The sequence below is a fragment of the Nicotiana attenuata genome, chromosome 8 (assembly GCF_001879085.1).
Source record: "Nicotiana attenuata strain UT chromosome 8, NIATTr2, whole genome shotgun sequence".
In the NCBI taxonomy this organism is placed as follows: domain Eukaryota; kingdom Viridiplantae; phylum Streptophyta; class Magnoliopsida; order Solanales; family Solanaceae; genus Nicotiana; species Nicotiana attenuata.
The window spans coordinates 32,447,620-32,463,492 of record NC_031996.1 but is presented as its reverse complement, the minus strand read 5'-3'; positions in this window follow the sequence as shown (position 1 = coordinate 32,463,492).

Genomic DNA, 15,873 nt, shown 5'->3' with positions numbered 1-15,873 from the left:
GTGAATTCCGGTGATTCGGTTAGCTTCGGGGGATGATTTATGACTTAGGAGTGCGATCGGAATTGAATTTGGAGGTCCGGTGTAGAATTAGGCTTGAATTGGCGAAGGTTGAATTTTGGCGAATTCCGGTTAGTAGGTGAGATTTTGATCCGGGGGTCGGAATGGAATTCCGAGAGTTGCAGTAGTTTCGTTAGGTGATTTTGGATGTGCGGGTAAAATTTCAGGTCATTTGGACGTCATTTGGTTGGGTTTTTGATCGAATGTGAGTTTCGGAAGAATTTGATAAACTTAGGCTTGAATCCGTGGTGAATTGATGATTTTTGTGTTGTTTGACGTGTTTTGATGATTGGAACAAGTTCGTATGAGGTTTTTGGGTTGTATTGGTGTTTTGGTTGAGGTCCCGGGGGCCTCGGGGTGAATTTGAGTGGTTAAAAGAGAGTTTTTGAAGGTTGCTTCAGGTCTGATATTGCTGGTATCTGGTATTTCCGCTTCTGCGGAAATGGACCGCAGAAGCGGGTGACTGATCACAGAAGCGACCAGGTGTGGGTTAGGATAGTTCCGCATAAGCGGAATGTTGGACGCTTCAGCGGGTCCGCCTAACCGAACATGGTACCGCAGAAGCGGTTTTGAGAGGACCGCAGAAGCGAAGTTCGGGTCGCATAAGCGGAGCCTGGGTTTTTAAGTGAAGACCGCATAAGCGGATTTTTTGCCGCAGAAGCGGTCCCGCATAAGCGGAAGCGGGACCGCATAAGCGAAAAGCGCTGTTGGCAGAAAGGTTTAAAGGGTTTATTTCATCCGCGAGCTCTACCATTTTTCCTCCATTGTTGAGCGAGCTTGGGAGCTATTGACGCGATTTTGAGAGGGTTTTGACTGGGAATTAATTGGAGGTAAGTCCTATGGTCTAGAAACATCATTTTATTGAAGAATCTACCTTTAATTCTTAGAAACTTGGGTAAAAATTGGAAGAACTAGGGCTTGGCTTTTGGAATGTAAAATGGGAACTTGAAGAGGCATTTGAACTCCGATTTTGATGAATTTGATATGTATGGACTCGTGGCGAGACGAGGAATCCGGTGATGCAAATTTCGTAATTTTTCGAGAAGTGGGCCCGGGGCTCGGGTTTTGCCAATTTCGTGATTTTTGATATTTTTTCGAGTCTTTTCGATTGGGTTATGACCCATTTGCCTATTGTGATGTATTCCTTGTGGTTTTGATCAGATTCGACGCGCGAGGAGGTCGATTCGAGGGGAAAAGGCATAGCGAGCTAGACTTTTGGCCGGCTAGAGGTGAGTAATGATTTTAAATGACGTTCTGAGGGTTTGAAAACCCCGGACTTGCACAACTTGGTGCTATGTTGAGATGAGACACGCGTTCCATGACGAGCGCGGGGTCATTTACTATTGGGGACTGTAACTTGGTCCAGTCCGGATGATATTTTACCGCGTATTAGCAATGACTTGTTGTTTTCACTATGACTTGGGCTTATTGCCATATTTGGGGCTTATTGCCAACTGTTTGAACTCTTTATGAACTATCCTCACTGTTTGAAATATTATTTGAACTCAGTCCATGTGATTTCCACTGTTTCATGAACTCAGCTATATCTTTACTCAAACCTTGAGTTCTAACTGATTTTTTAACTACTGTTGAGCTGAGCATTATTGTTTCTTTACTATTGCCCGAGGGGCTTATGATTATTTTTGGACTGATTGAGGCCGAGGGCCATATATGAGGATATGCTGAGGGATGTGAGGAGGCTTTCAGGCCTCGAGTGTATTGTGAGCAGGCTTTCAGGCCTCGTATTGATATTGTTCAGGCTTTCAGGCCTTGTTGATAGCGCTTGGGCTGTAGGAGCCCCTCCGGAGTCTGCACACCCACAGTGAGCGCGGGTACCCATCTAGAGTGATTAAATATTGACCAGTGGTAATAATGACACTGTTATACGCGTTTGGTCAGGTAACAATGACTGACCAGTCGGGTAACAATGACTGACCAGTGGTAACAATGACACTGTTATACGCGTTTGGTCAGGTAACAATGACTGACCAGTCAGGTGACAATGACTGACCAGTGGTAACAATGGCACTGTAATACGCGTTTGGTCAGGTAACAATGGCTGACCGGTCAGGTAACAATGGCTGACTTACTGGTTGAGTATGATTGATTTTTAACTGTTTTTAAAAAGATTTTCTTCCTATATTTCACTGGTTTCTACTGTTTATCTGATGTTGCTGCTTGAGATAGCATTATTTGTGCCCTTGTGGGATTTTATGTTCTCAGTCGTTATTTAACTTTATTACTCACTGGGTCGGAGTACTCACATTACTTCCTGCACCATGTGTGCAGAGACAGGCACAGCTGAGTTCATACCTGAGCGCTGATTTCCTTCCAGACCAGGCGGACTAGGAGAGACGAGGTAGCTGTCGGCGTCCACAGCCCCGTTTCTTCCTTATCTTCTGCATATTTTTATTCATCTTCAGACTATGTTTCCAGACTTGTAGTATTTTCATCAACTCTGTAGTAGCTCGTGACTTGTGACACCCCGATCATTGGGCTGAGTTTGGGATGGCTTTTCCCCGTTATGTTACTTTTATTTCCGCACTTATGATTAATCAGTATCTATGGTTTAAACCTGTTATGCTAAGAAATTGTCAAAAGCAGTGTTGATTGTTCTGTTGGCTGGCCTTGTCTTCACGAGAGGCGCCATCACGAACGGGTGGGAATTGGGTCGTGATAATTAACCTTAAATAATAGGTTGTATGATCACTTTCTTATCAAGTGTTACTGAAATGCGTCAATCTCTTTGTTCTTCCATATTCATATGTCAAGATCTATTAAATTCTTATATCTTGTTCGAATTTGAAGTGGTTATTATTATTTAGGTATCATAATGATTTTTATGTTCAATTACCAAATTCGGTTAACCTTGAAAGTGTATATCAACGAAAATTATTGTCAGACGACTAAAAAACTAACTATCATGTGTTACTAAGTAAATTCACCCATAAGAATACTTAATAGATAATATGTTTGTCAATTATTTAAATTTTAACTAAATATATTTACTTATAAAAAATTTAACAAAGTAAGATTGAAATAATATTTAAATAACAAAATACCCGAAAAATCCGAAAAAACCGCCAAAACTTAACCAATCCAAATCGATATAGTTGGTTTGGTTTAGTTTTGATAAAAATCGAACCAACCTGGTCCATGTACACCCCTACTTTCCGTATCGGGGGGGGGGGAGGGAGATTCCAACCCCATTACTGTATTGGTCAAAATTTGGAATGGACTTAATAACTGCAAATGAACGTGGTCGAGGATTAAGTCGACCACGGCATAATGGCAAGGAGTCGTCTTAAGAAGGATTAATGCCGAGGTCAAGTAAAGAGTGTACAGAAGCAACGGTAGAAATAAGTTTAGAATAAAAGGAATATTTCATGGTATATTCTTTCTGCTGTATTTTTTAGGGTTTCTTAGGAATATCCCCTATAAATAGGAAGAGATAAATAACAAAAAGGGGATCTTCACTTTGGAGATAAGAATATACTTGTAAGAAGTTGACTATCAAGAAGATATACAAAAGCTTGTCTTGATGCTCCTGTTGGATTTCATTGTTTGTTCTATTTTTCCATTCACAAGATCCAAGAACACTTTGTCCATCTTCATAGTTTATTGTCACACGTTGCTGTCAGAAGAAGGAATCATCCACCTCATTCAATATTTGGGTGATAATTTCCTTCTATTTATATTTATTGCCATTTGTCACATCCATTGCATGCCATTATTCTCATATTCATTGACAATCATTGAGCATATACTTATATTTATTATTCTTGAACACTGTCCCTTATCATTGATGTACCTTAGTTTTAGATCTAGAATTTATTATATTTAACTAGGATTTTCCCATTATCACAATAGTTAATTAGTTTAACAAAAAGCTTAATACTTTTTGGTCAAACAATTTGGCGCAGTCTGTGGGGAATTTCTAGCTAAAATTTTAGTTTCTTCTAGATTAAAAAAAACGACAACAACCATCTTTTTCTCGTTTGCACGAACTAACAATGACAGGAAAAGGGGATGAAAGACAGAAAGCAGTAGTAGTGGGCGTCACTACCAACCTCTTGAACACCATCAACGAGGATGATAGAGAAGACGAGGAGAATGTGACGCCGAGTGCTACACCCAAGCGGAGTGACTCACCTCCCCCTCATGGAAGCGTAACCGCTTCACGCGAAAGGGGAGCCTCCACGTCCACAAATGAGAAAATAGCACCAGCAGTGAAAAAACTACTGGAGGTGTGGTTGACAAACACTCTAAGCAACATTCTCGACAAATCCGTTCAAAGGGCGAATAGAGATGCCGCACAAGCGGATACCACAGCAACCGCCGACGAGCAACCTGCTCCCCCAATAGGCAACACTCACACCGCTGGTGATGCAGGTAACGACGCACTTGCAGCCATTCTAAAGAAAATGAAATAAACGGAGAACGAGAATAAAGCACTCCGCGACCAAATGAGGGAGCATCAAGAAAGGGTTGATTAGATACCGGGCGCCCTGAAACTGCTACCAAAATGGGACGTCGGCCGGTTCGTCGAACAACCATACAGCGAGGAGGCAGCCCCACATGCCATACCCAAGACCTTCAAAATGCCACCATATTTGAAGATATACGACGGCACAACAGACCCCGAAGATCACATCATTCATTACCTCACAGCAGTAAAAGGCAACGACCTCTCAAAAGAGCAGGTACCATCAGTGTTACTGAAGAAGTTCAGCGAAACCCTAGCAGGAGGAGCCTTAACATGGTACTCACAATTACCAGCACGTTCAATAACAACGTTCGAGGAAATGGCCGACATGTTCGTCACCGCCCACGCCAGGGCTAAGAAGGCGGAGGTCAGGGTGAATGATATATTCGCCGTCAGACAATCGCCTGGCGAGGGACTCAGAGACTTCCTCGCTCGGTTCAACATAGTAAGAATGAGCTTGCCAAACGTATTAGAAGGGATGGTTGTGGCAGCTTTCCAAAATGGATTGAACAGAAATGGGTCGAGGGCGACCAGAAAGTTGTTAAGTAGACGCATGAAATACCCTCCCACCACTTAGGAAGAAATTCACAATGCCTATTGCGTTCGAGGTGAGAGCAAACGAGGACGACCTCAACGGTCCAACCCAACGGCTAACGTTATTCCAAATGGAGTCGAGGAAAGATCGCCGTAATGACGGTCGAAAGGACCATTCAGGTCCACGCCTCAATCGGGACAGGCACCAACCATATGTCAGAACAACCATCCCACTATCTCCTTGCCATATGGAAGGGCCGTCCAGGCCACATACGGGGACTCAGCAAAATGAAAGAGGTATGCCTCCACTCTTATCTGCTCACAATTTTTGCGTTTCCCCTTCAGAATTAGTGTACGCAGTAGAGAAGCTAGACCCGAAGGTGAAGTGGCCACAAAAGATGAAGTCCAACCCAAATACTAGAAAGTCGAACGCCCTCCGTGAGTTTCATCAGGAGCGGGGTCACAACACCGAAGAATGCATAGCCCTACAGCAAGAAGTGGTGAACATGCTTCACCAAGGACACCTAAGAGAGCTGATGAGCGACTGAGGAAGAGCCAACTTCGGCCGTGGACGAGAACACCACCAAGGCCCTCCAAAGCCACCCTTCCCCGCCCGCACCATCCAAATGATCATCGGTGGAGGCGACGATGCAGCAATCAACCACGTGAAGTTCACCACCAGACATAAGCTGAAGCGGTCGATCACCCATGAACGGTATGATGACCTCGAAGACAGTATCATCTTCGATAAGTCAGATACCCACGGTTTGACCTTTCCTCACTTCGATGCTCTTGTCATTACTTTACGTATTTCAGATACTGATGTAAAAAGAATAATGGTAGACGACGGGAGCGGCGCGTGTATTATTCACCCTCGAGTTCTCGCACAAATGAGACTCGAGGACAAGATAGTACCATGCCGCATAACGCTAACAGGTTTTAACAATGTAGTTGAGCGAACTCAGGAGAGATAACGTTGCCCGTTCTGGCCGGAGGCGTCACCTTAGAAACAACGTTTCATGTCATGAACCAGAACACAGCTTACAACGCCATCATAGGGCGACCCCGGATACACGCCATGAGGGCCATCCCGTCCAGCCTATACCAAGTAATCAAGTTCCCTACTCCGTGGGGGATATTGAACATCTGAGGCGAACAACACACAGCCCAAGAATGCTACCGCATCGCCCAAGATTGTACACACACTCAACAGTTAAAGGGAATATGCTCGGAAGCATAGCAATTACCAAAGTCGGGACCCGAACTCGACGAACAAAAAGACGTCATCAAGGATCCCGACGTCGTGGAAGCCACAGGGTCAAAGATAGAAGACCTCGACCCCATCCAGCTAGATGACATCGACCACAGCAAAAAGGCTTACATCGGCCCTAAGCTCTCAGAACCAGGTAAATTTCATAAGTTTTTAATTGACAACGCCAATCTGTTTGCTTTCTCCCACACAGATATGCCAGGTATCCCGAAAGTCATTGCCACACACAAAGTTGAACGTCGACCCACTCTACCCCCCAATATGACAAGTAAGAAGAAAATTCAACGTGCAATCAACGAGTCCGTCCACGAAGAAATTGCTCACCAACGGTTCCATTTAGGAGTCAAAATACCCCCGATGGATCACCAATGTGGTCATGGTGAAAAAGAAAAATGGGAAATGGTGCATTTGCGTGGACTTCACGGACTTAAACAAAGCCTGTCCGAAAGATTCCTTCCCGCTGCCTCACATCGATCAGCTCATCGACGCAATAGTAGGGCACGAGTTATTGAGTTTCTTGGACGCCTACTCAGGTTACAACCAAATCCTCATAGAGGAGGAGGACTAGGAGAAGACCACTTTCATCACCCATCAGGGGACGTACTTCTACAGACTCATGCCATTCGGGTTGAAGAACGCAGGGGCGACTTATCAAAGACTAGTCACCAAGATTTTCACGAACCAACTCGGCAAAATAATGAGAGTTTACATAGACGATATGTTGGTCAAATCAAAAGGAAAGGAAGACCACATCGACCATCTGAAGGAAGCCTTCGATATACTAAGGCGATACGGCATGAAGCTGAACCCCGAAAAGTGTGCCTTTGGCGTAAACTCAGGCAAGTTCCTCGGCTTTCTGGTGTCACAAAGAGGCATCGAGGTCAACCCCGAGCAGATCAAAACCATCGAGGGAATACCCGAAGTATTGACCAGCAAGTAACAGGTACAAAAACTGACCGACCGCATAGCTGCCCTGTCGTGGTTCATATCACGATCCTCTGACAGATGCCACAAATTCTTTGACGTGCTTAAAAGGACAACAGACTCCAGTGGAATTCAGAATGCATCGAGGCCTTAAGAGAACTAAAGGCATACTTGTCCTCGCCCTCACTACTCTCCAAAGCAGAACCCGACGAGCGCCTCCTGATATACTTGGCCGTATCAGAGATCGCAGTAAGTGCAGTACTGGTCCACGAAAACAAAGGTACACAATCTCCAATCTATTGCATTAGGAAAACCCTGATCGACGCCGAAACGAGGTACCCCTACCTCGAAAAGTTGGCCTTGGCACTAGTCATAGCTTCACGAAAGCTTAGACCCTATTTTCAATGTCACCCCATATCGGTGGTCACGACCTTCCCCTTAAAGAGCATCCTACATGAACCCGAGTTGTCGGGGAGAATGGCCAAACTCGACATTGTAAAAATAGCAAAACTCCTCCGCTAATGGGGGGAGAGGAAGAGAGTAACCAACTAGGAACGGATAAACATAGAATGCACAGTATCCGAGTCGGTGAACCTGTACTATGTCACCTCCCGCCGGAACAATTTCGATGTGAGAAGGAATGCGATATTTAGATCGGAGGTCGGCTATTTGATGCGGCCCTGTCTCAGAAATCTCCTGAGTAGGAGCGGGAGCAGAATCCTTTGGGAAGTCATTTCTGACCAAAGGATTCTTGGGAACCACCGCCTCTACGGTGGGGAAGCTTTCTTCCTCCTCAACCATGGATTCCTCACAGCCAGGAGGAAGGGCCACCGATAAAGGAGTGGCATCGGAAACTCCGTCGTGAATATGAGGGGAGTTTGACATATTTCTGTAGTAAAGCGTGTACAACAAAGTCGGAGAAAGAAGATATCAACCGGGAAAGAAATCAGGGACTGGAATTGAAGAAGCTATAAGAAATCGGAAGTGGAGATCGGAGAAGAAGATCAAAGAAGAACAATGTACATGCAAAAGGAGAAATGCTGAAAGTTTCGAATATGAAACCCCTCTTGTCACGACCCGAATTGCCAACGCCGGGACCGTGATGGCGCCTAACACTGAACCCGCTAGGCAAGCCAACATTATTGATCATTCACCCATTTTACTTTTATACTTAACAATTTACCAAATTAATGCAGGTATACAGCGGAATTTAGAAGTGCGGAAGAACAGAATTTAACATTTAAGCTAATGCCAATACGAATCCATAATAATAATAATAATCCACTCAGAACTGGTGTCAGAATCTCACGGACTATCTAAGAATACTACAAATAGGGTCTGAACGAAGGAAATACATGTCTGTCTCTGAAATAGAAAAGAACAGAAAGAAACAGGATAGGTAGGGGACGCCAAGGCCTGCGGACGCCTGCATGACTACCTCGGGACTCCGATGGACTGAAGGCAGCAGCCCCTAGCTAAGGTCCGAATGCTCCAGTACCGGGATCTGCACAAAAGAGTGCAGAGTGTAGTATCAGTACAACTGACCCCATGTACTGAGTAAGTGTCGAGCCTAACCTCGGCGAAGTAGTGACGAGGCTAGGACACAACAAACAACATAAGCTGCAGTTAAACAATATCTAGCAGAATAACAGTAATAGAAGCAATTCAAAAGTAACGGGGAGGGGTAACATGCTATGGGGAAAATACCAATATAGAGAATCACAGTAATAACGGATTGAAACAATTAAGGCCCATGAACTGATAAAACCAAGAAATCACAACAAACTGGCAAAAAGTGCACGACATCACCCTTCGCGCTTTTACTCTCAATCCTCAGCATGCAATCAATAATGAAAATGTGCACGGCATCACCCTTCGTGTTTTATCTCTCTTCCTCACCATATAAATATTAGAAATGTGCACGGCATCACCCTTCGTGCTTTATCTCTCTTCCTCACCATATGCATCAATATCAATATAAATGTACATGGGATCACCCTTCGTGCTTTATCACTCTTTCCTCACCATATGCATAAGTATGAATGTGCACGGAATCACCCTTCGTGCTTTATCGCTCTTTCCTCACCCAAACAATGGCAATAACAACATCCCGGCAAGGGGATCAACAATAAGAATAAATACATCCCGACAAGGGAAACAATAATAAGGATTAAATACGTCCCGGCAAGGGAATCAACAATAAGAAGTAAATACGTCCCGGCAAGGGAATCAGCTATAACCAAACTTGTACCAATAATTAGCTTCACAAATGAACCTCAACTAGAGCCAATACTCAACAATAACCAAATACCAAGAAGATACTCATAAGTCTTGCTCAACATGGATAATCAACAATTTAGGCATTTGTAACAATTATTAAGAAACACAACGATCATAATTTAAGACTCACGGGCATGCTTGACACCAACGTATAGATACTCGTCACCACACCTATACGTCGTACACTACACTAGCACATTGCAAATAAGGCACAACACCTATTCCCTCAAGCTAAGGTTAGACCAAACACTTACCTCGAACTTCCATGGCCAAACTCAAGCCTCAAACACCGCTTTTCCTTTTGATTCCACTTCCAATTCAATTGTATCTAGTAAATATCAACTTTTTAACATTAATAAATGCTAAAGAATTCAACTCCAATGCTAAATTATAGGTTTTCTCTCATTTTCCCCAAAAAGTAAAAAATCGACCCTGGGCCCGCCTGGTCAAAACTCGAGGTTCAGACCAAAATCCGAATACCCATTCATTCACGAGCCCAAATATGCAATTAGTTTCGAAACCCGACCCTAAAACGAGGACTAAATTCCAATTATTCAAAAAGCCCTAACTCTACCCAAAATCCATAATTCTACCATGGAAGAACAAGATTCAGGCCTAGAAATCTAATGAGTGTTGATGGAAAATGAAGGAGGTGGGTTTAAGAACACATACCTATGATTTGGTGTTGAAACTTTTCTTCAAAAATCGCCCAAGGTCTGATTTTAGGGAAGAAGATATGAAAATATGGCTAAATTCCCGTTCTGGTTCTGTTTTAAAAAGACTGGGCAGGCCTTCTTCGCGTTCGCGAAGGGCCTGCCGCGTTTGCAAAGAGCTGCCTTCCTCAGGCTTACGTGATCGCGAGTTCTTCCACGCGTTCGCGAAAGGTAAGCCCCCCTGACCTCCGCTTCGCAGACTAAAGTACGCGTTCGCGTAGAAGAAATGATAAGTCCCCAGCCCACCTCCATTTTACTATACGCGTTCGCGTTCCACAGGTCGCATTCGCGTAGAGCAGCCCACCAGTGCTCCGCGTTCGCGATCCAGAATACGCGTTCGCGTTGAACAAACCCAGCCCCAGCCCTGATCACACTTCGCGATCGCGAGAGTGGCTTCGCGACCGCGAAGCATAAAATGTCTGTGTACCAGAAGCAGCAAAGACAGCAGAAGTTTCTAAGTCCAAAACATCTCGAACCCCATCCGAAACTCACCCGAGCCCTCGGGGCTCCAAACCAAACATGCATACCAACCTAAAAACATCATACGAACTTACTCGTGCAATCAAATCGCCAAAATAACACCTAGAACGACAAGTTTAGCATCAAAATCAAAGAAAAATCTTAAGAACTCTTAAAGTCTAAATTTTTCAACCGAGGGTCCGATTCACGTCATATGAATTCCGTTTCTTACCAAATTTTACAGGCACAACTTAAATACCATATTAGACCTGCACCGGGCTCCGGAACAAAAATACGGGCCCGATACCATCAAATTCAAACATCTTTACATTTTCAAAAACTCTTATAATTTCAATTAAACAATTTTCTTCAAAAATTCATTTCTCGGGCTTGGTACCTCGGAATTCAATTCCGGGCATACGCCCAAGTCCCATATTTTTCTACGGACTCTCCGGGACCGTCAAATCACGGGTCCGGGTCCGTTTACCCAAAATGTTGACCGAAGTCAACTTAAATTTAATTTTAAAGGCAAAATTAGCATTTCCTCAGATTTTCACGTAAAAGCGTTCCGAATATACGCCCGGACTGTGCACGCAAATCGAGGTGAGATAAGAGGAGGTTTTCAAGGCCTCGGAATGCAGAATTGACTTTTAAAACAAGTGATGACCACATTCTCCACCTCTAAAACAACCGTTCGTCCTCGAACGGACATAGAAAAGAAGTACCTGAGTCGGGGAATAGATGAGGATAATAGCTCCGCATATCGGACTCGGACTCCCAGGTCACTGCCTTAACAAGCTGACCTCTCCACTGCACACGAACTGAAAGGAAATTTTTCGATCTCAATTGACGGACCTGCCGGTCTAGAATGGCCACCGGCTCCTCCTCATAGGTCAAGTCCTTGTCCAACTGGACAGTGCTGAAGTCTAACACGTGGGATGGATCGCCGTGATACTTCCGAAGCATGGACAAATGAAACACCGGATGCACAGCTGATAAACTCGACAGCAACGCAAGTCTGTAAGCCACCTCTCCCACTCGATCAAGAATCTCAAATGGCCCAATGAACCTAGGGCTTAACTTGCCTTCTTCCCAAATCTCATCACGCCCTTCATGGGCGACACCCGAAGCAACACTCGCTCTCCGACCATGAATGCCACATCACGAACCTTACGATCGACATAACTCTTCTGCCTGGACTGAGCTGTACAAAGTCTATCCTGAATGATCTTAACCTTATCCAAGGCATCCTGGACTAAGTCTATACCCAACAACCGAGCCTCTCCCGGCTCAAACCACCGGCGACCGACACCGCCTACCATATAGTGCCTCATAGGGAGCCATCTGAATACTCGACTGGTAGCTGTTGTTGTAGGCAAACTCTGCTAATGGCAAGAACTAATCCCAAGACCTCCAAAGTCAATAACACATGCTCGGAGCATATCCTCCAAAATCTGAATAGTACGCTCGGACTGTCCATCCGTCTGAGGATGAAATGCTGTGCTCAACTCGACTCACGTACCCAACTCACGCTGTACTGCCCTCCAGAAATGCGAGGTAAACTGCGTACCCCGGTCAGAAATGATAGACACGGGCACACCATGAAGACAAACAATCTCCCGGATATAGATCTCAGCCAACCACTCCGAAGAATAGGAAACCGCCACAGGAATGAAATGCGATGACTTAGTCAGCCTATCTACAATAACCCACACTGCGTCGAACTTCCTCTGAGTCCGTGGGAGTCCAACAACGAAGTCCATGGTGATACGTTCCGACTTCCACTCAGGAATCCCAATTTTCTGATGCTCGTACTTTACCTGTTGACAATTCAAACATCGAGCCACATACGCAAAAATATCCTTCTTCATTCTCCTCCACCAATAATGCTGCCGCAAGTCCTGATATATCTTAGCGGCGCCCGGATGAATAGAATACCGGGAACTGTGGGCCTCCTCTAAGATCAACTCACGAAGTCCATCCACATTAGGCACACAAATACGACCCTGAATCCTCAAAACTCCATCATCTACAACTGTAACCTGCTTGGCACCTCCGTGCCGCACTGTGTCCCGAAGGACAAGCAAATGAGGATCATCATACTGCCGATCTCGGATACGCTCAAATAATGAAGAATGGGGACGGTGCAAGCTAGAACACGGTTGGGCTCTGAAACATCCAACGTCACAAACTGATTGGCTAAAGCCTGAACTTCGAAAGCAAGCGGCCTCTCACCGACCAGAATATACGCAAGGCTGCCCATACTGGCTGACTTCCTACTCAAAGCATCGGCCACTACATTGGCCTTCCCCGGATGATACAAGATGGTGATATTATAGTCTTTCAAAAGCTCCAACCACCTCCTCTGCCTCAAATTTAGCTCCTTCTGCTTGAACAAATACTGCAAACTCTTATGATCCGTGAACACCTCACATGACACGCCATATAAGTAATGCCTCCAAATCTTCAGCACGTGGACAATGACTGCTAGCTCTAAATCATGAACTGGATAATTTTTCTCGTGAATCTTCAACTGCCGTGAAGCATATGCAATAACCTTGCCATTCTGCATCAACACCGCACCAAGTCCAATACGAGATGCGTCACAATACACTGTATAAGGCCCTGAACCCGTGGGCAAAACCAACACCGGCGCCGTAGTCAAAGCTGTCTTGAGCTTCTAAAAGCTCACCTCACACTCGTCCGACCACCTGAACTGGACAGCCTTCTGGGTCAACTTGGTCATCGGGGCTGCTATGGATGAAAACCCCTCCACAAACTGGCGGTAATAACCCGCCAAACCCAAGAAACTCCGGATCTCTGTAGCTGATGTGGGTCAAGGCCAGTTCTTGACTGCCTCTATCTTCTTCGGATCCACCTGAATACCCTCTGCTGATACAACGTGGCCCAAGAATGCAACTGAACTCAACCAAAACTCGCACTTCAAAAACTTGGCATACAACTGACTGTCTCTCAGAGTCTGAAGAACGACTTGAAGATGTTGCTCGTGCTCCTCCCGGCTGCGGGAATAGATCAAAATATCATCAATGAAGAAAATCACGAAGGAATCCAAATAAGGCTTGAACACTCGGTTCATCAGATCCATGAATGCTGCTGGGGCATTTGTCAACCCAAACAATATCACGAAAAACTCATCATGCCCGTACAGAGTGCGAAAAGTTGTCTCAGGGACATCGGATGCCCTAATCCTCAACTGATGGTAGCCAGATCTCAAATCAATCTTCGAAAACACTTTGGCACCCTGAAGCTGGTCAAACAAATCATCAATCCTCGGCAATGGATACTTGTTCTTGATGGTGACCTTGTTTAACTGTCGATAATCAATACACATTCTCATCGATCCATCCTTCTTCTTAACAAACAATACCGGCGCACCCCAGGGCGAGACACTAGGTCTAATGAAGCCCGTATCAAGCAAGTCCTGCAACTGTTCTTTCAACTCCTTCAACTCCGGCGGGACCAAACGATATGGCGGATTGGAAATGGGCTGAGTGCCCGGAGCCAAATCAATGCAAAAGTCGATATCCCTATCGGGTGGCATCCCCGGTAGGTCTGAAGGAAATACCTTTAGAAACTCACGAACAACGGGCACAGAATCCATAGAAGGAACCTTGGCACTAGAATCGCGAACATACGCCAAATAAGCCAAACATCCCTTATCAACCATACGCTGAGCCTTCACGTATGAGATAACCCTACGGGTGGAATGACCAGGAGTCCCTCTCAATTCCAAACGAGGCAACCCCGGTAATGCTAAGGTCACGGTCTTGGCATGACAGTCCAATATAGCATGATAAGGGGATAACCAATCCATCCCTAGAATGACATCGAAATCCACCATATCGAGAAGTAGGAGATCTACATGGGTCTCAAGACCCCCAATAACAACCACGCAAGCACGATAAACACGATCTACCACAATAGAATCACCCACCAGTGTAGACACATATACAGAAGCACTCAAAGAATCACGAGGCATAACCAGATAAGGGGCAAAATAAGATGATACATAAGAATATGTGGACCCTGGATCAAATAGAACTGAGGCATCTCTACTGCACACTGAAACCGTACCTGTGATAACTGCATCGGAGGCCTCAGCCTCAGATCTGGATGGAATAGCATAACATCGGGGCTGGGCCCCACCACTCTGGACTGTATCCCTAGGCGGCCTCCTGCTGGCTGGCCTCCACCTCTAGCTGCCTGGCCTCCACCTCTAGCGGCCTGACCTCCACCTCTAACACCTCTACCCCTACCTCTAGCTGGTTGAGCGGGCGGTGGAACACCCGGTGCTGGAACCACAGCACGAGAACCCTGGTGCTGAGAATTGCTCGAGGCTCGAGGGTAAAACCTAGCAATGTGCCTCGTGTTGCCGCAAGTATAGCAAGACTTCGGCTGCTGAGACTGCTGACCCTGAAACTGACCCTGACGGCCTGGATAACCACCCTGAAAACTCTGGAGCGGAGGTGCACTGATAGGAGCTGGTGGTGCACTGTAGGGCAACTGATCAGAATACTGCATATGAGAACCACGGCCACCTGGAGCACCGTGAGAAGCCTGAAGTGCTGGCTGAAATAGCCTAGGAGGATGGGCTCTACCAAAAGAATCCCTGCCTCCAAACGAGGCACCACTGAATCTGCCAGAATGACGAGGCCTCTTATCAGACCCCTGACCGCTCCCCTGAGCTAAAACCATCTCAACCCGCCTGGCCACATTGGCCGCATCCTGGAAAGAAATCTCGCTACCTGTCTCCTTAGCCATCTGCAGTCTAATAGGCTGAGCGAGTCCCTCAATAAACCTCCTCACCCTTTCTCTCTCTCGGTGGGAGTATCAGAAGAGCATGACGAGCCAAATCAATAAACCTCGTCTCGTACTGGGTGACAGTCATAGAACCCTGCTGGAGACGCTCGAACCGCCTGCGGTACTCCTCTCTCTGAGTGACGGGAAGAAACTTCTCGAGAAATAGCTGCGAGAACTAGTCCAAAGTGAGAGCTGGTGATCCAACTGGTCTGGCCAAACAATAATCTCTCCACCATTTCTTGGCGGAACCTGACAGACGGAAAGCAGCAAAGTCGACCCCATTGGTCTCCACTATCCCCATGTTCCGAAGAACCTCATGACAGCTGTCT